The sequence below is a fragment of the Petaurus breviceps genome, unplaced genomic scaffold (genome assembly GCF_028583685.1).
Source record: "Petaurus breviceps papuanus isolate PSGF00001 unplaced genomic scaffold, PetGlider_PUasm1.0 214, whole genome shotgun sequence".
NCBI classification, from domain to species: Eukaryota; Metazoa; Chordata; class Mammalia; order Diprotodontia; family Petauridae; genus Petaurus; species Petaurus breviceps.
In genome coordinates, this window is record NW_027185863.1 from 19,847,765 (window position 1) to 19,868,016 (window position 20,252).

The window sequence follows — 20,252 nt, forward strand, 5'->3', positions numbered from 1 at the left end:
CCCCCCTATAAAGCCCTTACTGTTGGGTTCTACTTGAGGCCCAGTAAGGGGCAAGGGAGATCTTCAAATTCCCTGGGCCTGTTGAGGGGCAGGGAAGATTTTCAAATTCCCTGACCATTACATTACATTTCAATATAATTACTTTTCTTTGCAATACTATATATTTCAGTTGATGTTATTACACTGATTACCATGGCCTCATTGCCTAAAAGGTTAGATAAGTTAAATTTTGCCCCACCTCAAAGGTTTTCAAGTACCCTTCAGGGGTTTAAGGGTAATTAGCTTTTCTGCCAGTGTACCCTCACTGATCATGTTCCCCCAAGAGTAATGAAGAACAGGAACTCACAAATTTGTGGTAGAAACAGCAACAGATATAGAGACCTCAGTCTCCCCAGTTATAACATTGCAGCCAATTTAAGTTACACAGCCAGTCAAAGCAACCTATACCCATATACTGGGAAATGGCACAGAAGTCTCCATGTTGGCAATTTTGACATGCTCCAAAGGCCCCTGAGGGCATTTCCATATTAGATGATCTGGGAATGCCTGGACAAGGTCAAGTCATACAAAATAACCTGTGATACCTATCCATTTGAAAACATTTTGAGGAATCCATGGGTTTCACTAGATTGCCAATAAAGTCCATGCTACGAAAAAAAAGGATTGACCTTAAAAAAAAAAACCTGTCTTAATATGATAATATTAACTCTCATTTTTTATTATCTCTTTGGGCCTAATTACTATACAACAACCCCTCAAGTGTAGCCTGAAATTATATTTCAATCATAGCAGCCAGATCTACTCAGCGTAAGCAACTTGACCATCCAGACAAGTGGGCTTTGGGGATAGATTATTAGTTTAAGAGATGGCCATTCTGAGGGTGCTCAGTGCAATATACTGGATTCTTGTTTACAACTCTCAGAAAGGGGAGAGTGAATCTTGATTCTGTAACTGATTTGCTCTATAGTATTGAGGGCTAGATTCCTTTTTTTTTTACTTGAAATATTTTTAAACAAGGAAAAAAGCTGTCCTTTTTTCTTATTACTAAGGATCTGAATCATAATGTACCAGACACACATTTTGTCTGTGCCTTAAGTTCATCCCTATATCCCTTACCCACCACCCACAAATTTTTGTGTATCGGGAATTTTATTCAACATCTCTATTATATAGCTTGATATCCTTTTTTTAACTATAGTTTGCCTCTCTAGACATTATTGCCATCATCATCATCATCATCATCATCATCATCGTCATCATCATCATCATCATCATCATTCTTGGAGGGCATCATTAGACCCCGGGGGAAGTGTACAATATTTAAAATAAAATCTGACTAGAATAGCAAGTCTACTGCTTTCCCTTTAATTGGTTTTAATTTCTGTGTAATGCAGTGCATTGTTTTCTGTGGTTTGCTAGTACTGCCGTTTCAGCTAGGAATAGAGCTAAGGAGGGGAAAAAAGGAAGGATTGGAACCGGTCCTTCTTAAAGAAAGTCCTAGATACTCAACAGCCCATTGGAAATACAGGCTGAACCCTGAGTGTTATTGTGAGGGCCAGGCATTATAATTTTTTTTTAATTTTGGAGGGCAATTGGGGTTAAGTAACTTGCCCAAGGTCACAGGGCTAGGTTTTTTTTGTATGTGTGTGTTAAGTGTCTGAGGCCAAATCCGAACTCAGGTCTTCCTGACTCCGGGCTCAGCACTCTACTCACTGCGCCATCTAGCTGCCCCTGGGCCAGACATTATAAAAAGAAAGATTTTTCATGTAGGAACATGAATCTAAAGCAATTCTCTATTTTTCTTCTGGTAAATGAAGCTAATTTAATAAGATATATAAATGATATACAGAGGAATTAATATGTAGTAGTAATAATTTGAATATTTATGGCTAACATTTTCTGTTGTTCAATTTCTATGAAATAATGTCAGAAAAGGAGCAGCTAGATGATGCAGTGGATAGTGTGCCAGGCGTGAAGTCAGGAAGATTCATCTTCCTGAATTCAAATCTGGCCTCAGACACTTACTATCTGTGTGACCTTGGGCAAGTCACTTAATCTTGTTTGCCTTAGTTTCTTCATCTATAAAATGAGCTAGAGAAAAAAAAAATGTCAGACCACTACAATGTCTTTACTAAAGAAAACTCCAAAAGGGGTCATGAAGATTCAGACACAACTGAAAATGACTAAACAACAAATGTCAAAACAAAATTTCAACTGTTTTTAAAAATCCTATTTAAAGTTATTCACAATTTTTTTTTATATTATTGGCTACCAGGAGGAATAGCCCTTTCCTTGGCACTTATATGGTCATAATGGGGGGAAAGGGTGTGTTTTGGCCTAAATAAAAAAGATACTTTCTACTAATAATCCACATCTAAATAGCACAGTAGCACTTTACAGGTTACAAGGTACTTTTCCTTTTCTCACAACTTTACTGTTAGGTGGATCCATGTAAAATATTATTAGCCCTATTTTACATGTGAGAAAACTACAGTCACAGACTTTAAGTGACTTGACCAGGATCATATACCTAGAAAGTAATAGAAACTTGGAGCAGCCTTTGGCTCAATGGATAGAGAGCCAGGCCTGAATTCAGGAAGTCTCATCTTCCTGAGTTCAAATCTGACCTCAGGAAGTTACTAGCTGTATGACCCTGGGTAAGTCACTTAACTCTGCCTCAGTTTCCTCATCCATAAAGTGAGCTAGAGAACGAAAAGGCCAACTACTCCAGCATCTTTGCTAAGAAAATACCAAATGGGGTCACAAAGAGTCAGACAGGACTGGATGAGAAGTTGAAACTTGATACGAACTGAGTCTTTTGACTCTAAAGTACATAGATACCACTACTCTAAGAAACTGCTTCAAAATGCTAGTCCTCCCAGCACCAATCCATCTCAAAACTCCTGCTGCAATTTTGAATCTCCAAGTAGTCATTGCTACAGATATTAATGTGGAAAGATCCCTTTGGGAAATCGCTGCTGTAACAGCATAATGCTGAGTCATTTGTCATGGAGCTGAGAGGGAGGCCAGTAAATCTTGTATATTGTTTTTCAGTCATTTTAGTTGTATCCAACTCTTCATGACTGAATTTGGGATTTTTTTGGCAGAGATACTGGAATGCTTTGCCATTTTTTCTCCAGTTCATATTACAGATGAGGAAACTGAGGCAAACAGGGTTAACCTACTTGCCCAGGGTCACCCAGCTAGTAAGTGTCTGAGGACAGATTTGGACGATGACAGATGAGTCTTTGTGACTCCAGGCTCAGCTCTCTTTCCATCACACCACCTAGCTGCCCCTAAATCTTGTATACATGTGTCATAGCGTAGATTTAGTCGTGGGAGGGATTCCTGAGATCACTTAGTACAGTCCCTCCAACTTATAAATGAGGACACTAGGCCCAGAAAGATGAAGCAATTTGCCTGAGGTACCTTAAGTAATAGATGTCATGGTGGTGATTTAAAACTGGGTTCTTAGATTCCAGAGCTAATAATTCCACCAAGAAGTCACTGACTCTCTGGCCTTCATGCAGCAATAGTTATTTAGAGAATGGCCACTAACCAACAGAAGCAAATTGTCAAAATAAAATTAAATTCTTTTTTTTTTCAGCCAAAGTTTATTAAAGGTTCTCCATAGTGGGTAGACTCTTAAGGAGCCTAGGTAACTGTGATGCTTGTATGGGACAAGCAGGCCAGAATCATCTGACACAGAATGAGTCTGTGCTAGATAATTCTGGCAATGAAATCCAATTCTTAGATAAATTTGACATGATTAGCTGTCTCATGGTCTTACATATATTTTTGACTCAAATTCCCATGTGCTTAGGAAGAACTAGTCTGACTAAAACAGTTAATAAAGTTATGTATCTAGGTGAACATTTGGCTTAGTATATGGAGCACAGGGCCTGGGGACAGGAGGACTCTTCTTCCTGAGTTCAAATCTGGCCTCAGACACTCACTAGCTGTGGTGACCCTGAGCAAGTTGCTTAACCATCCTTGCCTCAGTTTCCTCATCTGTAAAATGATCTGGAGAAGGAAATGGCAAACCACTCCAGTATCTCTGCCAAGAAAACACAAAATGGGGTCACTGAACGTTAGACATAACTGAAAAACTCCTGAATACACACAGAGGTAGCCTTAAGGTATATGTAACTTAGGACAAATGATGGGAGCATACTTTAAGAGACTCCACATATTCACAGGTTATAGCAACCCTAGATGAATAGGCTACCCATAAAAAAGGTTAGGGTTGCTCCGGAGACCCCAAAATACCAACACACCCAGTCCTGCCAAATGAATTCCACTCGAATCTTCTCAGCCAAAGAAAAGTAAAACTTATTAAAAGTTCTCTTGCATTAGACACAGTAAGTCTGTGCTTGGTCATTCTATGATGCTCTCACTCTTACATGGCACTCTCACATGACATGGTGTGAGATGGGGTCTTATATACAGAAGGTTGTGGGAGGAATCTAGGGGTGGTCTAGGGGAGAAGTTTGGGGAGGGTCTTCAGGAGGAGTTAATGAGGTCAATGAGTGATTTAGGGTGGGAAGTCACCTGGAGACTACAGACAATGGTGGGATAGGCCAGTTTTTCAAGGGTGGATTGACACTTTCTAGATAGGCTCCAGGGTGGGAAGTAGATGAACAACAGAGGGCTAGGCTAGTAACTAGGCTACAGTTAGTAGTTAGTAACTAGGCTAGAGGTCTGGGCCCAGCCCCTATGTAAGGCTTATTGGGACATGCAAATGCCTCATCAAAGGAGACAATTTAATCGGAGTCCAAGGGGGGTTCCCACAGCCTGTACAGCAAGGACTCCAGGAGAGCTCAAGGGGCTCCCAGAGCCCATACCTCATCATAGAGACTCCCAAATCCAAGCTGATGATGAGAATGCAATGAGTATGAGGGTTAGGGGATTAAATGACTAAATTTTGGGTGATTCCAAATAATCCAGTGCTCGGGTATCTAGATGATTGGGTAAATACAGTGCTGGAACTGGAATTAGGAAGACCTCAGTTTAAATCCTGCCTCACATACTTACCAGCTCTAAGCCCCTAAGCAATTAATTGATCTCCTGCCTCAATGTATTGATATGTAAAATGGAGATAATACTAGCATGTACCACTAGGGGTTGTTGTGAGATTAAAGGGACATATTTGTAAAGTGCTTTAAAACTTAAAGTACTATATACATGCTAGCCATCATCATTATCATCTTCATTGAGATGAATGAACTGCCCAAGAGACAGAGTTTCCAGGTAATTAATAGTTATTAAATTACACAAGCTGATAATAAATTGATGTTTTGTGGTTTTGGTTACAAAAGACAAAGCCGTAGAGATCAGTGAATGCTTAAAAACCTTTGGAAAAGGAAGTGCCCCTGACTGGCAATAATCAACCCCTATTGGTGAGCAATTAATGAAACAATAGACATATTAGTGAGGAGGCAGGCTGAAAGCCTTCAGTTCTTCCTGCTGAAACCCTGACTTGATCAATTCTTGAACAAAGGAATCCATCCCAAAGCACTCTGGTGGGTTTCTACTTCAGAATTAAATGCATTATTCTCCTTCAGAAGAATTCACCTAGACTAGATTCTGTTTCTAAGGCCTTGTATTTGGGCGGTGTCCCACCCAAGATACAGAGCATGTACCTGAAGGATTTGGGCAAACTCATCAATCAGCAAAGTCCTTCAGATAGCTGACTGGCTTACCAGGGTTGGTCTCTGAATGAAGAAATAAAAAGGAAAAACCTCAATGCTGATTTAATAATGGGTTATTAATATAATAGAAAAACAATTACTTCTCATCATCATGAACATCATTATACTATGATGCAGAAAGTTATAATATAAAAGACTTTAGTCATAGAGTAAACCAAGGTTAATTATCAGGAGGCAAAGGAACAGGTAAGTGATATTTCCATAAACAATGAATGCAGAGCCCAGAGCAGCCCCCAAAGCCAAACTCGGGGCTCAGATTCTTGATTACTGGGCAGATGTCAGTCCTGGTCAATATGCCACCAAGGGCACATGGTGACAGTTAATATCTCTAAGCACTGAGTGACTCAAAGTTTCTTCCACAAGGTTTGTGTACCCCTTGTGACTAAGTGGAAAAGTACTGAGAGCTGGGTTTTTGTTTTGTTTTGTTTAGTTTATTTTTGTGTTTCCATTCAAACTAGTTCCAGCAGGATGGAGAATTACAGCAGAGACTGTGACCCAGGACTTAGGGCTTTATCATTGTTTCAAGATGAAATCCTGCCTAAACTGACTATATACAGGGCATTTGGAAAAAAAAAAAGAAAAGGAGGGGGGTGTGATCTACAGGAAAATTGCCCTGTGCCTGAAGGGAAAGCCAGGAGCTAAGAGAAGCTAATTCCTAGGAAACAGAAATTTAAGTAGAAAAGCAAAACTCAAGACATAATAATAATAATAATAATACCTAGCATTTAAAGGGGGCTTTATAATTTTTAGACATTTTACAAATATCTCATTTTGTCCTTGCAATAATTGTGGAAGGTAGATGCAATTATTATCTTTATCTTACAGTTGAGGAGCCTGAGGCAGAAAGAAATTAAGTGACTTGTCCTGCACTTACAGCTAGTAAGTATCTGAGGTCACATTTGAACTCACATCTTCTGACTCCAGGTCCAGCACTCTGCACCACCTAATTGCCTCACATTTCACACACATGACAGGTGATTATCAGATGATGAGTGGGGCTGGAATAAGATTTGAACCCTTTAACCTGATTCATAGGCCTCCAACACAACTGGTATTCATCACAGAGAATATTCCTGTCACTGGCTTCCCCTCATGGCCTTCTCACAGTTGCCAAAGCTAGCATGCATTTTATTGGTCCATCTTCATTCTGGATCTGGATTTGTTCAGAGCTCTAATATAGATCTTGATATCTATTCAGGAAAGTTGAATCTAACTTCCAACCCTCCACACGCCTTCAGAAGTCACACCTCTCATTCAGAGTGTATCCAAGGGCTTCCACTCAGGGTTCCTCTAATGTCCAAATGCATTCAGGAAACACCAAACTGCATGTAATTCTTTTGCTGGATGGTACAAGAGGCTCCTAATAACAGATTGGTGCTTTTAAGTTAGAAGCTGGAGATATGATCCCCAAAGTACTGTTCTACCCATTCTGACCATGTGGCATGAGAGACAGCTCCCAATTCTTTTTCCTTTCTCCTTTGGCTAGTAGTACATCAATACTGAGACTTCTGAACATCCCCTAAAACTTTAATGCTGTTCCTTAGGGTAGTGGCAGGCTCAAAACAAGCTGTCCCCAAATAATTAAGAGTGAGTTGTAAATGTTTGGTAGAGGTAATGCATTTAATTAGTTTGTACCTGATTTGCATATGGGGTATAATTTGCATGCCAATTACCTACTTTGAATGTTTTCAATTTGTCCATAATTTTTATTACTGTTATCAAAACTTGTCCCCCTAAATCCTGAAGAATCTAAAATTGGTTATGCACCCAAACATTATATGGAGTAGCTCTAATGAAGGTTTCTGTGATCACAGGGTCCAGGCACAAGCCTGGAAGAAAAAGTGACTTTCTTATGAAATGCTTAATCTTGATTCTGCTGCAGCTAAGACACATTATTCAATCTTGTTTTTGGCTTCTCTGTTAATAAAATGACACTGGAGGGGTGTTTAAAAAATTAATTAGGGAGTGTTTCTGAAATGCTACTAGACTTGAATGTGTCATCAAGCATTAGTAACCTAAAGGTCTGGAGGATAGATCCTAATTCACAATCAGTCCTGTTATTTTAGAAACCCATGCTCCTCATCTGCAAAATAAAGAAGGTGAACTAGAATTATGATTCTATGATCTCAGTCCTTCTCTGTGATAACCATCTGGTTTTGTTTTTGTTTTGTGTTTGTTTGTTTTTTTCTCTTTCTCTCTCCCTCGAGTCCCTCTAAGAAGCCCACGTTGTTTTCTTACAATAAGGAACAAAAATTAAAGAAGCAAAGTTACTCGTGTCTGTTCCATAGTCGTTAGGTCTTCTAGTGGCAAGCACCATGAAACCCTTGGATTGATTGATTCAGAATGAAGACTGAGAATGATTGGCTACTGCATTTTTCATAGGCAATTATTAGAACCAAAAAGGGGGGAGGGGAGAAAAGGTGGTCCTTTGAGGGTTACTGACAATGGAGATAAAGCATGTTTTTGAAATTATATGTAAATGCTGTGTTCAATTTTTCAGCTGTGACAAGAATAAGGTTATGTTTCTTTCTCTTGGGAAAATACTGTGGGCGGCTGTTGTTACTTACCTTGACAAGCCTCTTTTATGACTTCTGATGGAGAATGGGAGACACCTGGTGGACACTGTTCATTATTGCAACATGTGTAAAAGGAAGCTGGTAAAATCGAATATTAATGCTTAAAGCAGTGAGAAGGAAGAAAAATGATTCTGAGAAAAAGTAGAACAGAATGTTCTGGTTTATTTATTGGCTGAATTATGATTACCTAATTGATAATTCACCTGTAAAGGAAAAGAAAGGTAGAAGTTAAGTACTTAGCTTTAAAATAGAAATTTGATAAAGACAAAAAATAGAGGCCTTTAAATAAGAATTTAAATGGAATTTTTAAAAGATTTTATATTACTAAGAATATAAATTATTTCTCTGGAAGTTAGGTCCTTACTAAGGTTTTGAAAATATTACAACACTTCCCCCTCCTATAATACTTCCACTCTAGAAATCTGTTTATACACACAAATATGTATATGTACATTATGTTGTGTGTTCATATATATATTTATATATGTGTGTATATGTATGCATACATATATGCATATATTAGTAAGTCATACTTCCCCCTGGAAATCTGTTTATACACACATATATGTGTATATGTACATTATGTTGTATGTTCATATATATAATATATACATACATATATTAGTAAGTTGTTGTAAATTAAATGTTCTTGCTATATTGACATCTCATTCTGTCATTGCATGATGCAGGATCACAAATTTCTCTAAAGAATATCCCAAAGGAGAAAAAAAAAAAGATGTAAGCAGAGTAATTTTAATGACCACAAGTTAAATAAAAGATGGTAACTCAATTTATATAGTTTTACATTTTTTTCTAGATACATTTGACTCTTTGCTGACTGGTCCTTTAAGATCTCAAGACAGACATTATTCCCTTGGGCTCTCTTCACAAACCTGTAAAATTCCCACATTAATATCTGACTAGTGACTTATAGAATCCAAAACAGCTGATGATAAGAATGCTGAGCTTTTAGACAAACCAAGAGTCAGGGTTATTTTCTGCCCCTTCCTTGTACCTTCTTCATTCATTACACTTTTGTTCTTACTATCATCTCATTCTGATCAAAGATCGATAGTTGTGTGAAAGCATCTTGGAAACTGTAAAGTGCTTAGAAATGTAAGGTGCTATTCTTACTGTTATTGCTATTATGAAATACATCCTGTTTTCCTCCTCCCAACTCATCAATCCTAGAGATGCAATCAGGCTTGACTCTAGCATGGATTGAATATGTGTAATATTTCTGGGTTCAGAAAAGAATCGATGCTGGTAAAGGAAAATATACATTTCAACATGGAAATGAAAGAAGAAAAAGGGATTTCCTTGGTTAGATTTCTCCTGGATAAAATTTATTTAGACTGTGTCTCATGCAAGGCACCCTTATATATACAAAGTTAAATCAGAAAATAAGACCTATTTCAGAATCTTTCCACCTAGCTTGCTCTAACTCACTTTCCTCTTGTAAACATTCATGTAAAGTGAAACCTGTGCTTTAGAGTCCTACCTAAATGTCTCTGCTACCGTGGTGAGAAGCAAGGAATGAACAGGATTGAATTTGTTAATTTCCATTGGGTTCCCAGTCAGCATCTCCAAAGGGCCATAACTCTGGAAATAGCAACTTGGTATAAATGCAGCTTAGCACAGTGAGAACAGGTCCACATTAGTGTCCCTCCCCACTTTTAGGGTGAACACATGCAAATGACTTTTGTTTTTTTGGCCTGGAATTCAAACTATTCAGTGACTTTTTTTTTTGATGTGCTTGTCCGTGTGTAGTCATGAATCACAGAAAAGAGAATGTCAGCACTGAAAGGGCTTCTTATTTTATAGATGGGAAAACTGAAGCCCAGATAATTTACCAAATCTTTAGTCTAGCTGATCACCCAATGAGCTATTGGTGAAGTCAGGACTAGGATTTGGGCATCTTGAATTCCCATTCCTGAACTCTTTCCATTAACTTTTTATTTCATTTTACTAAGGTAATAGAATTCCATTACAACTCTAAACTCTTAGCTATTAGTAAAGGGCTTGCCAAGGGAAGGTTCTTAGATATAGTCATTCTTTTTTTTTTCTAGCTACCATGTTTCCCCGATAATAAGACACTGTCTTATTATTTTTTTTTGGACAGTAACCCTGTACCTTGGGACCCAGATCAATCTTCTTCAGATACTTGTCATCAACTGTACCTGCCTGGTTGTCAAAATCTATGGGTTTACGTTGTCAGTTTCATGATTTTTCAGAAGCTACATCCTTTGATTTCCATTCGGAAAACCCTTCTGGGTTTTCTACTCTGTTTCTGAATGACACTTCCAGGGGAATCAGGAAGTATTTATGGATAGACTCTATTTGATATCAACTTCCAGACCTGTGGGTAAATACATTTCCATTATCCCTCATTCCTTCTACCCACAGACCAAATGAAAAATTGTGAAGTAGGAAAAGTTTAACTTTAGAGCACCTAATTCTGTGTCTTCCCCCATTCTCCTTAGCATAAGCCTTCAGGCAATTTCCATACTTATTTTCTCTTTTCCATTAAGTCTTCTTCTATCAAAAACAAATCTCAGGAAAGATTAGGGATTTCATTCACACTAAACTAAATAGCAAGTAAAAAGGCTTAAATGGTTAAGCTTTAAAATTTGAAATTTTTAAACTTTAAAATGTTTAAGCTTTAAATGTTTAAGCTTCGTTTCAATAGGCTGACAAAACTTTTACACAAAACAACAGAGGGCAATAGCGAAATATCTACGGACGGTAGAATGTTTCCAATACCCCTGAAATCAAACATAAGTAGGTATATTTTCCACTTGTAGTTAAAGTTGGTTGAGTGACCAATTTTCCAGATACTAGTTGTGGCTTCACTTGGTATTAAAATTTTTGGATATAATGCTACAGAGGTCCCTCCAATTGTTTTCTGTTGAGACAGCCCTATTTTTCCCCCAAGCTCCAGATGGATGTTTCTTTCCAATCAGTAAAGCCAGTTTCAAACCAATTAAACATGGAAACTTATAAAAGGTTAACTCAATGATCAATGTTTTAAAAGGAATACAGCAAGAAAATAGAGTTTTCTAGAACAGATCAATAAAGAGATGTTTGGAAATATCTACATAGAAAATGATTATGACAACCAAGAACAGGTCATGCCAGAATAATCTAATTTCCTTTTTTACATTATCATTAGATGGGTACATAAGGGTGATGCTATTGATATCATTTACCTAGATTTTAGCAAAGCTTTAAATAAAGTATAAAATATATCAGCAGTTACTAATAGTCTAAGGCCAAAATGACAGGAGGTATCTAGCAATACACCAAGAGTTTGGGCTTATTCAACAAGAAGAACCACTTGCAATGGGAGAAATTTCAGCAAGCCAATTTAGCCTTTACATAAGAAAAAAAATAAATCTGTCCAAAAGTAGAATGGCTTTCTTTAAGAGGTGGTAGATTGCCCCACACTCAAGTAGAGACTGAATGATCATAGGTTATGAAAGATTGTTTTCTGGAATTGAGTTGGGCATCTAGATGGCTGCTTAGCCTTTCCAACTCTAAAATGATGTGATTTTATGGATTAAGCTATTTTCTTTAATGTGTACTAAAATGTTTGATCACATTTTTTACAATACTCCTTGTGTGAAAGTTATTCTTCAAAATTATGATATACCTTACTTGCCCCCAGCATGTCACCTACATGGTGGTGGATAAAATTCACAATATATAGCTAATTCTTAAACCAAGATATTGTTGTTGTTCAGTTGATTTTTTCAGCATATCCAACTCTTTGTGACCTCATTTGGAATTTTCTTGGCAAAGATACTGGAGTGGTTTGCCATTTCCTTCTTCAGTTCATTTTATAGATGAGGAAACTAAGGCAAACAGGGTGAATTGACTTGCCCAGGTCACATAGATAGTAAGTGTCTGAGACCAGATTTAAACTCATGGAGATGTCCTATAACATATAGCAAAGGTCCTAAATGACATGTAAAATATTTACCTTGGGAAATTATGGAATGATTCCAATGATATTACTATTATTCAAAACATATTTGAAACTCCTCTTTACAAGAGATTCCTGAGTCTCTGGCACATTCCTTTAAATAACCCTTAATGTTGGCAAATCTTTTTGCTTTGAGAATAGACTTGATATTTGGAAAGAGCCAAAGGTCATTCATTATTCAGTCTGAAAACCAATGTGAATAACCAAGTCAGGTGAAGCATTTAGATTTAGAAATGTGTTGTGGCAGGAGAATAACGAACTTGATTTTCTTGTGTGGCTTGTGGCTTATAACTCATTTCAAATGATGAGAGACTTCACTAAGTAACTTCAGCAATTACAATATCACTGAAATAATTCTGTAGCTTCCTTTGTTGATGGCTTTGAAAAAAAGCAATTGGAAATTATGAAGATGTCTTAAACATGCAGTCTCATTACATAGCCAGCACTTCTATTATTAGACATTAACTGGACTATTCATTTGATTGATATACATTACCTTAATGGTCATTCCAAATTATTATGTAGGATTTATCCATTACTATGCTGAAAATATAGACTTCATTTTGTCATACCTATTTTTTTTTTCCTCCCAATGGATTTAGGGACCTTTTGAATTTACTTCTCCTTCAGTGCAGTGCAGTGGAAAGAAAAGAGCCTTTGGGGTCCACAGACCTTCATTCATTCTATCCAATCTTGGCTCTGCAACTTACTTCCTGTTTGATCTTGAGCAAGTTACTTAACCACTCTGTACCTCAGTTTCCTGTAAGATGAGAGTACTGGACTTAGTGATTTCTAAAGTCTCTTCTACATCTGTTTCTAGTATCCTTCTGTTATCTTTACACATTAGACATCTATAGATCACCAGACAACCAAAGTGGTCCACAATACAAAAGTAGGTTAAGAACTTCTCTTCTCAACAAACCAGTGCACAGTTCATGGTAATGATCACAGTTCAGATTGATCCTGAATTGTTACAAATGATGTAATTTCGTATCAGAAACTGAGATTTTCAACTCTGTTTACATATGGTTGGAGGTATCCTTATTTTTACTTTTAAAGAATGCTGACATTGTGATTGTCATAATTTTCAGATCTTCTAATACCAGGAAATTTTAGAAGTATTAGGATGCTTTTCATAACAAGGTTAATATTAGCCCTGGGGCTTATAAATGCAAATAAAATACAAATTATGACTCATTTCCTAATTGTGCTTGACTTTGCCTGGCATCTTTTTAAAAAGTTTGCATATTTGATTGAGCTACTTGTGGGTGTGTAATCCTCATTTGCTTTCTCTTTTCCTTCCCATAGTTTTCTTAAGTCTTTGCTAAAATTCTGCTCACTGTTCTGTATCCCTCCTTCCAAATCCACCCAACATAATTTGGCCAATCTATGCCACAAATTTTAGCACTTTATCCTTTATTCTAAGACCATTTATAAGAACTTAAAATTGGGCTGAGGGAGGACATGAATTATAGTCCTTACACATATAACCACTCATTTACAACATTCATTTCTATTAGTAAATAACCAGTGTATTCAATTTTGGCCATGTCATGCACACGAACTGGTGAAATCCAGAAGTTTTGATTAAGTGGAGTAACCCCACTTACTTTGAGAAGAATATTACAGAAAAAAATAATTTTATTGCAAGAGAGTTAAATATTTTGAAATATGACTAGATTTCTAATTGTACAATGAATTCTTTTACATGGATAATTTTTAAATGCATTTTTCTCATGCTAGACAGTTGGCAGTGACTAATATAAAAGCTACTGCCTCTGTGCTAGGCCAAGGTAAAGAATGAGGACATCTGGGAAGAAAGAAGTAGAGATTTTTCTGAAAATAGAAGAATTCTGAACTCTTGTAAAATAAACTGGATATTAGAAATCAGATACAAAGTTTAAAAAATGAGATCATTTTCAGTATTTTATATTCTGTGTTTCCACTATAATGAAATGAAATTCCCCTCTACTAAAAAACATGGTAGTCAGTATTTGCACTGTTTTTACTATACAGTAAGTTCTTTAAAAAAATAAAATTCTGTCCATTCCAATAAAACTTGGAATAAATGTGATTCTGGCCTGTGATTTTCCTAAGTAACAAGAAAGAACCCTTTTCACGTGACTTATCATTAAAAATCAATGAGAATCATGCTGCCAAAAGCCAGATGAGATTTTTGGAGAACATAACCCTCTGTGGCTGGACACAAGAATTTCCACCCCCTTATGAATGTTATTTTATTCCCTTAATTCTTATATTTTTCATTCCTCTTGTCATAAATAATTTAAAGACACATAGTAATTAATATTTGTTCACTTTCCTTTATCATTAATCTCTTGAGGTTCAGTTACTTTCTTCAAGCTTTTAGTTTTCCTGGCACTACTTTAGATACTTGGATCCAGAAACTCAACAAAGATATGATCCAACTGTCGGGAATTTAAATTCTAAAGCATACACAGGACTGACAAGAACCAAGGGGCTAGGGAATAATATATACATAAGCAACATGGCATTGTCTGGGTGCAATTCAACAAGCATTTATTAATGGATTGAAAAAAAGCATTTACTCAGCATTTACTATGTTCTAATTACTTAGGATACCTCTTCCCCCAAAAAAGTCAAGATAGTGCTCTCAAGGAGCTCATACTGTAATTGGGAGAAACAGCATATAGCAAAACAGATATAAGGTCCTTAAGGCATAAGGGCACAAAAGCAGGGAATTGGTAAGGCTGGTAAAATGGCAATGCTTAAAGTTCTGGAAAGTTTAACTGCAAGGCATATGGCAAGACCCAGAGGATTTTGGGCTGAAGTTGTAGGGCAGATGACAAGGCCTGGTGGTCTTCTACCTCACCTGAAAGAGTTTTGGTGGTGACTTGTAGCCCATATTATTAAGCACCTAATTTATACAAAAGCAATGTGTGTTGTGCCTTTGTTCACATAAACAGGAACAAACTCTGATGTTTTTTGTCTGAGACATAGTGGTCTTAATCCACCCCACCCCCCATACATGTATTCCAAAATTTTCTAGAAGGGGAGAAAATAAAATACAGGTTAGAAAAAAAACAAGTTCTCTTAGGATGTGCATTTTTTAAAAGGAAAGTAAATGCTAAAAGTATACTATTATTACTAACTATATGTTAATACTAAACATTAAAAACTGATTGGTTCCCTTACTATGGAAGAACATTTGAATATTTATGAATTAAAGTTGCAGTTACATTTATGTTACTAAAGATAACCATCATTAAAATAATTCTCTTTGATTATCAGTACCCTAAAATTCTTAATATAACATGCAAACATATTGTAACTTATTCCTAGCCTTAACGTAGAGTGTTAGATGCATGCATTCATACACACATACACACATGCATATATACATGGATACACAAAACAGATAGATTTATATATACATGTGTGTATGGGTATATATGTGATCAAATTACATATAAGCAAGACGATGTTTGCACTTTCTAATTGTCATTCACCACTTTGGATATAATCCCATATTGTCTTTAATGAGACCAGCTGAATATAGTATTATTAGTTATGCATTTCCATATTTCTACTGTAGTATACACAAATTATTTTAAAAATAGATCATTTACAAATATAAAGTAATCTCTTCATTTTCTGAGATCAGGAAAATATAAGATTACATTAAAGGGAATAGTAAGCAAAGATCAGTCTAAGAATAGAGAAACTTGCCCAAGTTTTGCGGATGGAGTTTATTTTATAGCATAGGCTGGAGGCTATGCCTGTGCATTCCTCTTTGTAAGTCCAATAGCAGATTGTAATTATTTTAATTGTTCTAAAGAAGCATGCTGGATTGTATGCCAAGAAAACAAGTTGATGAAAGCAAAGGACTTTCATTTATAAGATTAAGGAGAGAATTAAAAAAAAAAAACTACTAGCTTACTTGAAGAATTTTGTTTATTAATTTTTTTAGCATGCAAACTCAGAATAAAGAGCTTAGAATAGCATTTGTGCTTAAAATTCATATTTAGCAATAATTTATTAAGCATCTACGGAATGAAAAAAAGCGTTTGCTTGGTGTTTACTGTTTTCTAGGCACTCTTGTAAATACTGAGAATATAAATAAAAAAGTATAAGTTTCTGCCATCCAGGAACTTACATTTTTTTTAAAAGCAATCAGGGTTAAAGTAACTTGCTCAAGGTTACACGGCCAGTTATTATTTCTGGGTGTGGTGCTGAGCCTCTGAGCCCGGATTTGATCCAGGTCATCCCGACACTGGAGCCGGTGCTCTTACTCGCTGAGCCACCTGGCCACACCCAGGAACTTACATTTTAATAATGGATAGACAGACAGACAGACAGACAGATAGATAGATAGGATAGGATTGCTAGGATGTGCACACACATACTCTTTCCCTGATTTTCTTTATCTATCCATCTATCCATCTACCTATCTATCTATCTATCTATCTATCTATCTATCTATCTATCTATCTATCTATCTATCTATCTGTTTGTCTGTCTGTCTGTCTGTCTGTCTGCCTGGAAAACCAGAGAGAGAGAGAGAGAGAAATATGTAGAAAGTGGCATTGATCCATGTGCCCTTTCCAGGAACAAGAGTGTTATCAATTTGATTCCTGAGCCTAGAGCCAGAGGCAGAAAGATGGAAGAGGAGGTTTAGCAGAGATACTGAGAGATAGTGGTTGTGCTAAGAGTAAAGTGACTTCAGGGCATATGGCAATTTGTCTGGGAAGGATACCCAGATAAATGTTTGGCTTGGTGGTCTGGGACCATCTAAGTAGAGTGAGCTACTTTAATTTATACTCCTCAACAGGTAAGACTGTTAGACCCAACTATGGGAATTTTAAATTCGGTTGAAATCATTCCCTCATGGACAAGGAGAGTGTTTGCAGGTACAGCGAGGAGAAAGAAGTCAGCAGATAATGAGAGATTAAAGAAAGGGCATGGGTTTGATTAAATGGATTTGCTCCTGCTAGGGATATGAAGAGAATTAAAAAGATAATAAATAATAAACATATAATATTATATATATAACATGATAATATATAGTATATAATAACATATAATAAAAAGAATAAATAGCAGTGTTGTAATTGGCAAAGAAAAGAAATCCTTAAAGACTAGGGCAAAGGAAAAGTCCATTTAAGACAACAAAGAGGGGATTTGAGATGTGGAATAGGGGAGAAGAGGGTGCTCATAAAGGATGGTCTCAATTGTCTCAATAAAGTAGGAAACAAGATCTATTGTTAAAAAGAGAGTAGGAGGAGGTGACTGTAAGTATAAAGAAAAGATTGGAACAACTACCATGGAGGAAGGATGTAAGCAAATGAGAGAAAAATTAAAAGACTGCTTTAATAGTTGTGCCCTGCTCAGCTTAGATAAATAAATTGGTACTGAAACAAGTCGGCATGTTTGTATGATCTCCCCCTTAAGCATCTACCAAAATGTAAGAACAGAGAGGTCAAATTGATAAGGGGGCAGGGAATAGGTTGGTGTTAGGAAAAGTGTAAATGACAAGAGGAAAAGGATCCAAGACTGTGTAGTTGAACTGTTAAACTAAGAATGAGACCAGAAAAGTGATTATGGACTATGAGTAGAGGGGATGAGAGAGGGATCAGAGGTCATGATGAGGATGAGGAATAATTTATGGAAGAGTGAGTTAGAAGGGGAGATGGAATATTAGGCAGCCATAATCCGAGTTCAAGATAATAAAGATAGCGTATTTATTGTGAAACCCAGGTTATGTCCATCCCTATGGATAACTGATGTGGAAAGACGACATAGACCACAGGAGCTGATAAAATTGGTTAACCAGTAAATGAGGAATTTTGAGGAGACATGAACATGTATATTGAAATACCCAAGTAGGGGGGCAGGAATAAGAATTTGAGAGAAAGACTGATCTATTTAAGAAAAGAGGGAGACTGGCCTGGAGGCCAGTAGGTAACTACCACAAGTGTCCGATAGGCTTGGCAATATAGTTAGTTGTATCATAAAATGAACCTTGAAGAAGTTGCCGGGTGATGGGAGCAAGGGGATAGCCTGAAAGTGGAAATGAGAACAAAGGCATTTTTCTCTTCTTGGTCCAGTGTGTTTGGGAGTAATGAGAGAAGGAAAACTCATTGTCTTCTAAGGGAAACTGGTTTCTTTGAGTATAATAAAATGGAAAGAGTGCAAGTAGAAAAGACGGGAAGAGATGTTTATAATAGAATAGGTGTTACAGAGGGCATGATGGAATAGTTGGGCAGAAAAGGATGAATATGTTGGGACTGAAGTGGATAGGGATTAGAAAGTGGCTGTGGGGAAAAAGGATGTTCCACTTAATAGATGACAAACACTAAATTACAGTTTTTAAGGGAAAAGAGTATATGTGCAGCAACAGGGGAGGGTGGAGCAAAGAAAGAGAGGAGTTGCCAGCAGTAGCGTAGAGGAAATACCAATTAAATGAGAGTTCATCTTGCAAGATCTTGAGACAACAGAGACCAGAACCAGGTGGTACTGTCTCAAAAACAAGGGACAAAGAGTTTGAAACAAGGTGATCAGGTTGGTTACTTGGGGCAATCAAGGCCACAGAAGCCTGACTAAATTCCTACAACACTAATTGTTTTTGCCTCATACCAAGATCAGCAGGGATGACGCATACCTAGAAGATTTCCTGAATGTGGAATGTGTTGTTGTTGTTCGGTCATGTCCGACTCTTTTCGACCCCATTTCAAGTTTTTTTGGCAAAGTTACTGGAGAGGTTTGTCATTTCTTTCTCCAGCTCATTGTACAGATGAGGAAACTGAGGCAAACAGGGTTAAATGACTTGCCCAGGGCCACACATATTGTAAGTGTGTGAAGTCATATTTGAACTCGGGGAGATGAATTTTCCTGACTCTAAGCCCAGCACTCTATCCACTGTATGACTTAGTTGCCTTGAGGTGAAGGGCATACTTGGCTTATAATTAGACCTTGTATCTAAGGTCCTTGGATTGTCCTAGGGTCGAGTGGAACAAGGACTGGTATTTGAGACTGGTCCAGATGAGATATTGGTGTGAGTCTGGTTCCAGAGCCTTGAGACTTTGTGGTTTTCTCAGAGAATTCAGTGAAGTAGAACCCAAAGCGATAGTTGGTCCTGGGACAAAGAGACCCCAAACCCACTTGCTGGAGTGATCCTCTCCTAAGTCTAGTGATGGAGGAAGAAGGACTAGATACTAGTGGGACAAAAGTTCCAGTTCTAGTAAAAGCTCCTTCTTACCTGTGTCCTTAATAGATGAAGGCCTTCTGACTTTTCCACAAACTTGGCACTCCATCTCGCATATACAGATATGTTCTCTGGTGGATTCCCATGCCTGGAATGTTCTTCCTCCTCCACTCTGATTACTGATCTCCTCAGATTCCTTTAAATCCCAGCTCAAATCTCACTTTCAGCAGAAAGTCTTCCCTAACTCTCTGCTTTCTCTCTTTCAATTATTTAATATTTTTTGCATGTAGCTTGCTTTATGTATATTTGTTAGTATTTTGTGTTCCCCATTAGATTTTAGCTTCTTGAGGACAGAGACTGTCTTTTCCCTCTTTTTGTATCCTCAGAGTTTAGCACAATACCTTGCACATAGTAGGTACTTAATATAGGTTGATTGATGGGAGACTGATAGAGATGAAAGAGAATGTTTTACCTTAAAGCCAGGTTAATGACTTTATACTTTATTCCACAGACTATGAGAATTCGTGTATTTGTGTAAGGGGATTAGAGTAGAGAATCAAAAAGATTACAAAGGTAAGAATAGAGAAGGATAGACTGGAGACAGAAAGGCAGCAAGCAAGAGTATAGTCCAGGAAAGAGGAATTAAGGGAGGGTCAAGGAAAGTCACTTGAAGGATACCATCATTTAAGGAGAGGAAAGAAGATGAAGAGCCAGCAGTAATGGGGAGAAAGAAGGGCAGTGAGGGAGGCAGGAGGAGAACCATAAGAGGACATTATCACAGAAACCAACAGAAGAGA

The 20,252-nt window shown here is 37.2% G+C and overlaps 1 long non-coding RNA gene across 1 annotated transcript in view; it reads left to right on the forward strand.

The window, feature by feature from the left end:
* Window positions 1-6,531: 6,531 nt before the first annotated feature.
* Window positions 6,532-20,252, forward strand: part of LOC138165789 (uncharacterized) — a 34,802-nt gene continuing 21,081 nt past the window's right edge. The window contains exon 1 of the long non-coding RNA XR_011169459.1: window positions 6,532-6,590. This is a non-coding gene — a long non-coding RNA (uncharacterized lncRNA). The remainder of the gene's footprint in view (window positions 6,591-20,252) is intronic.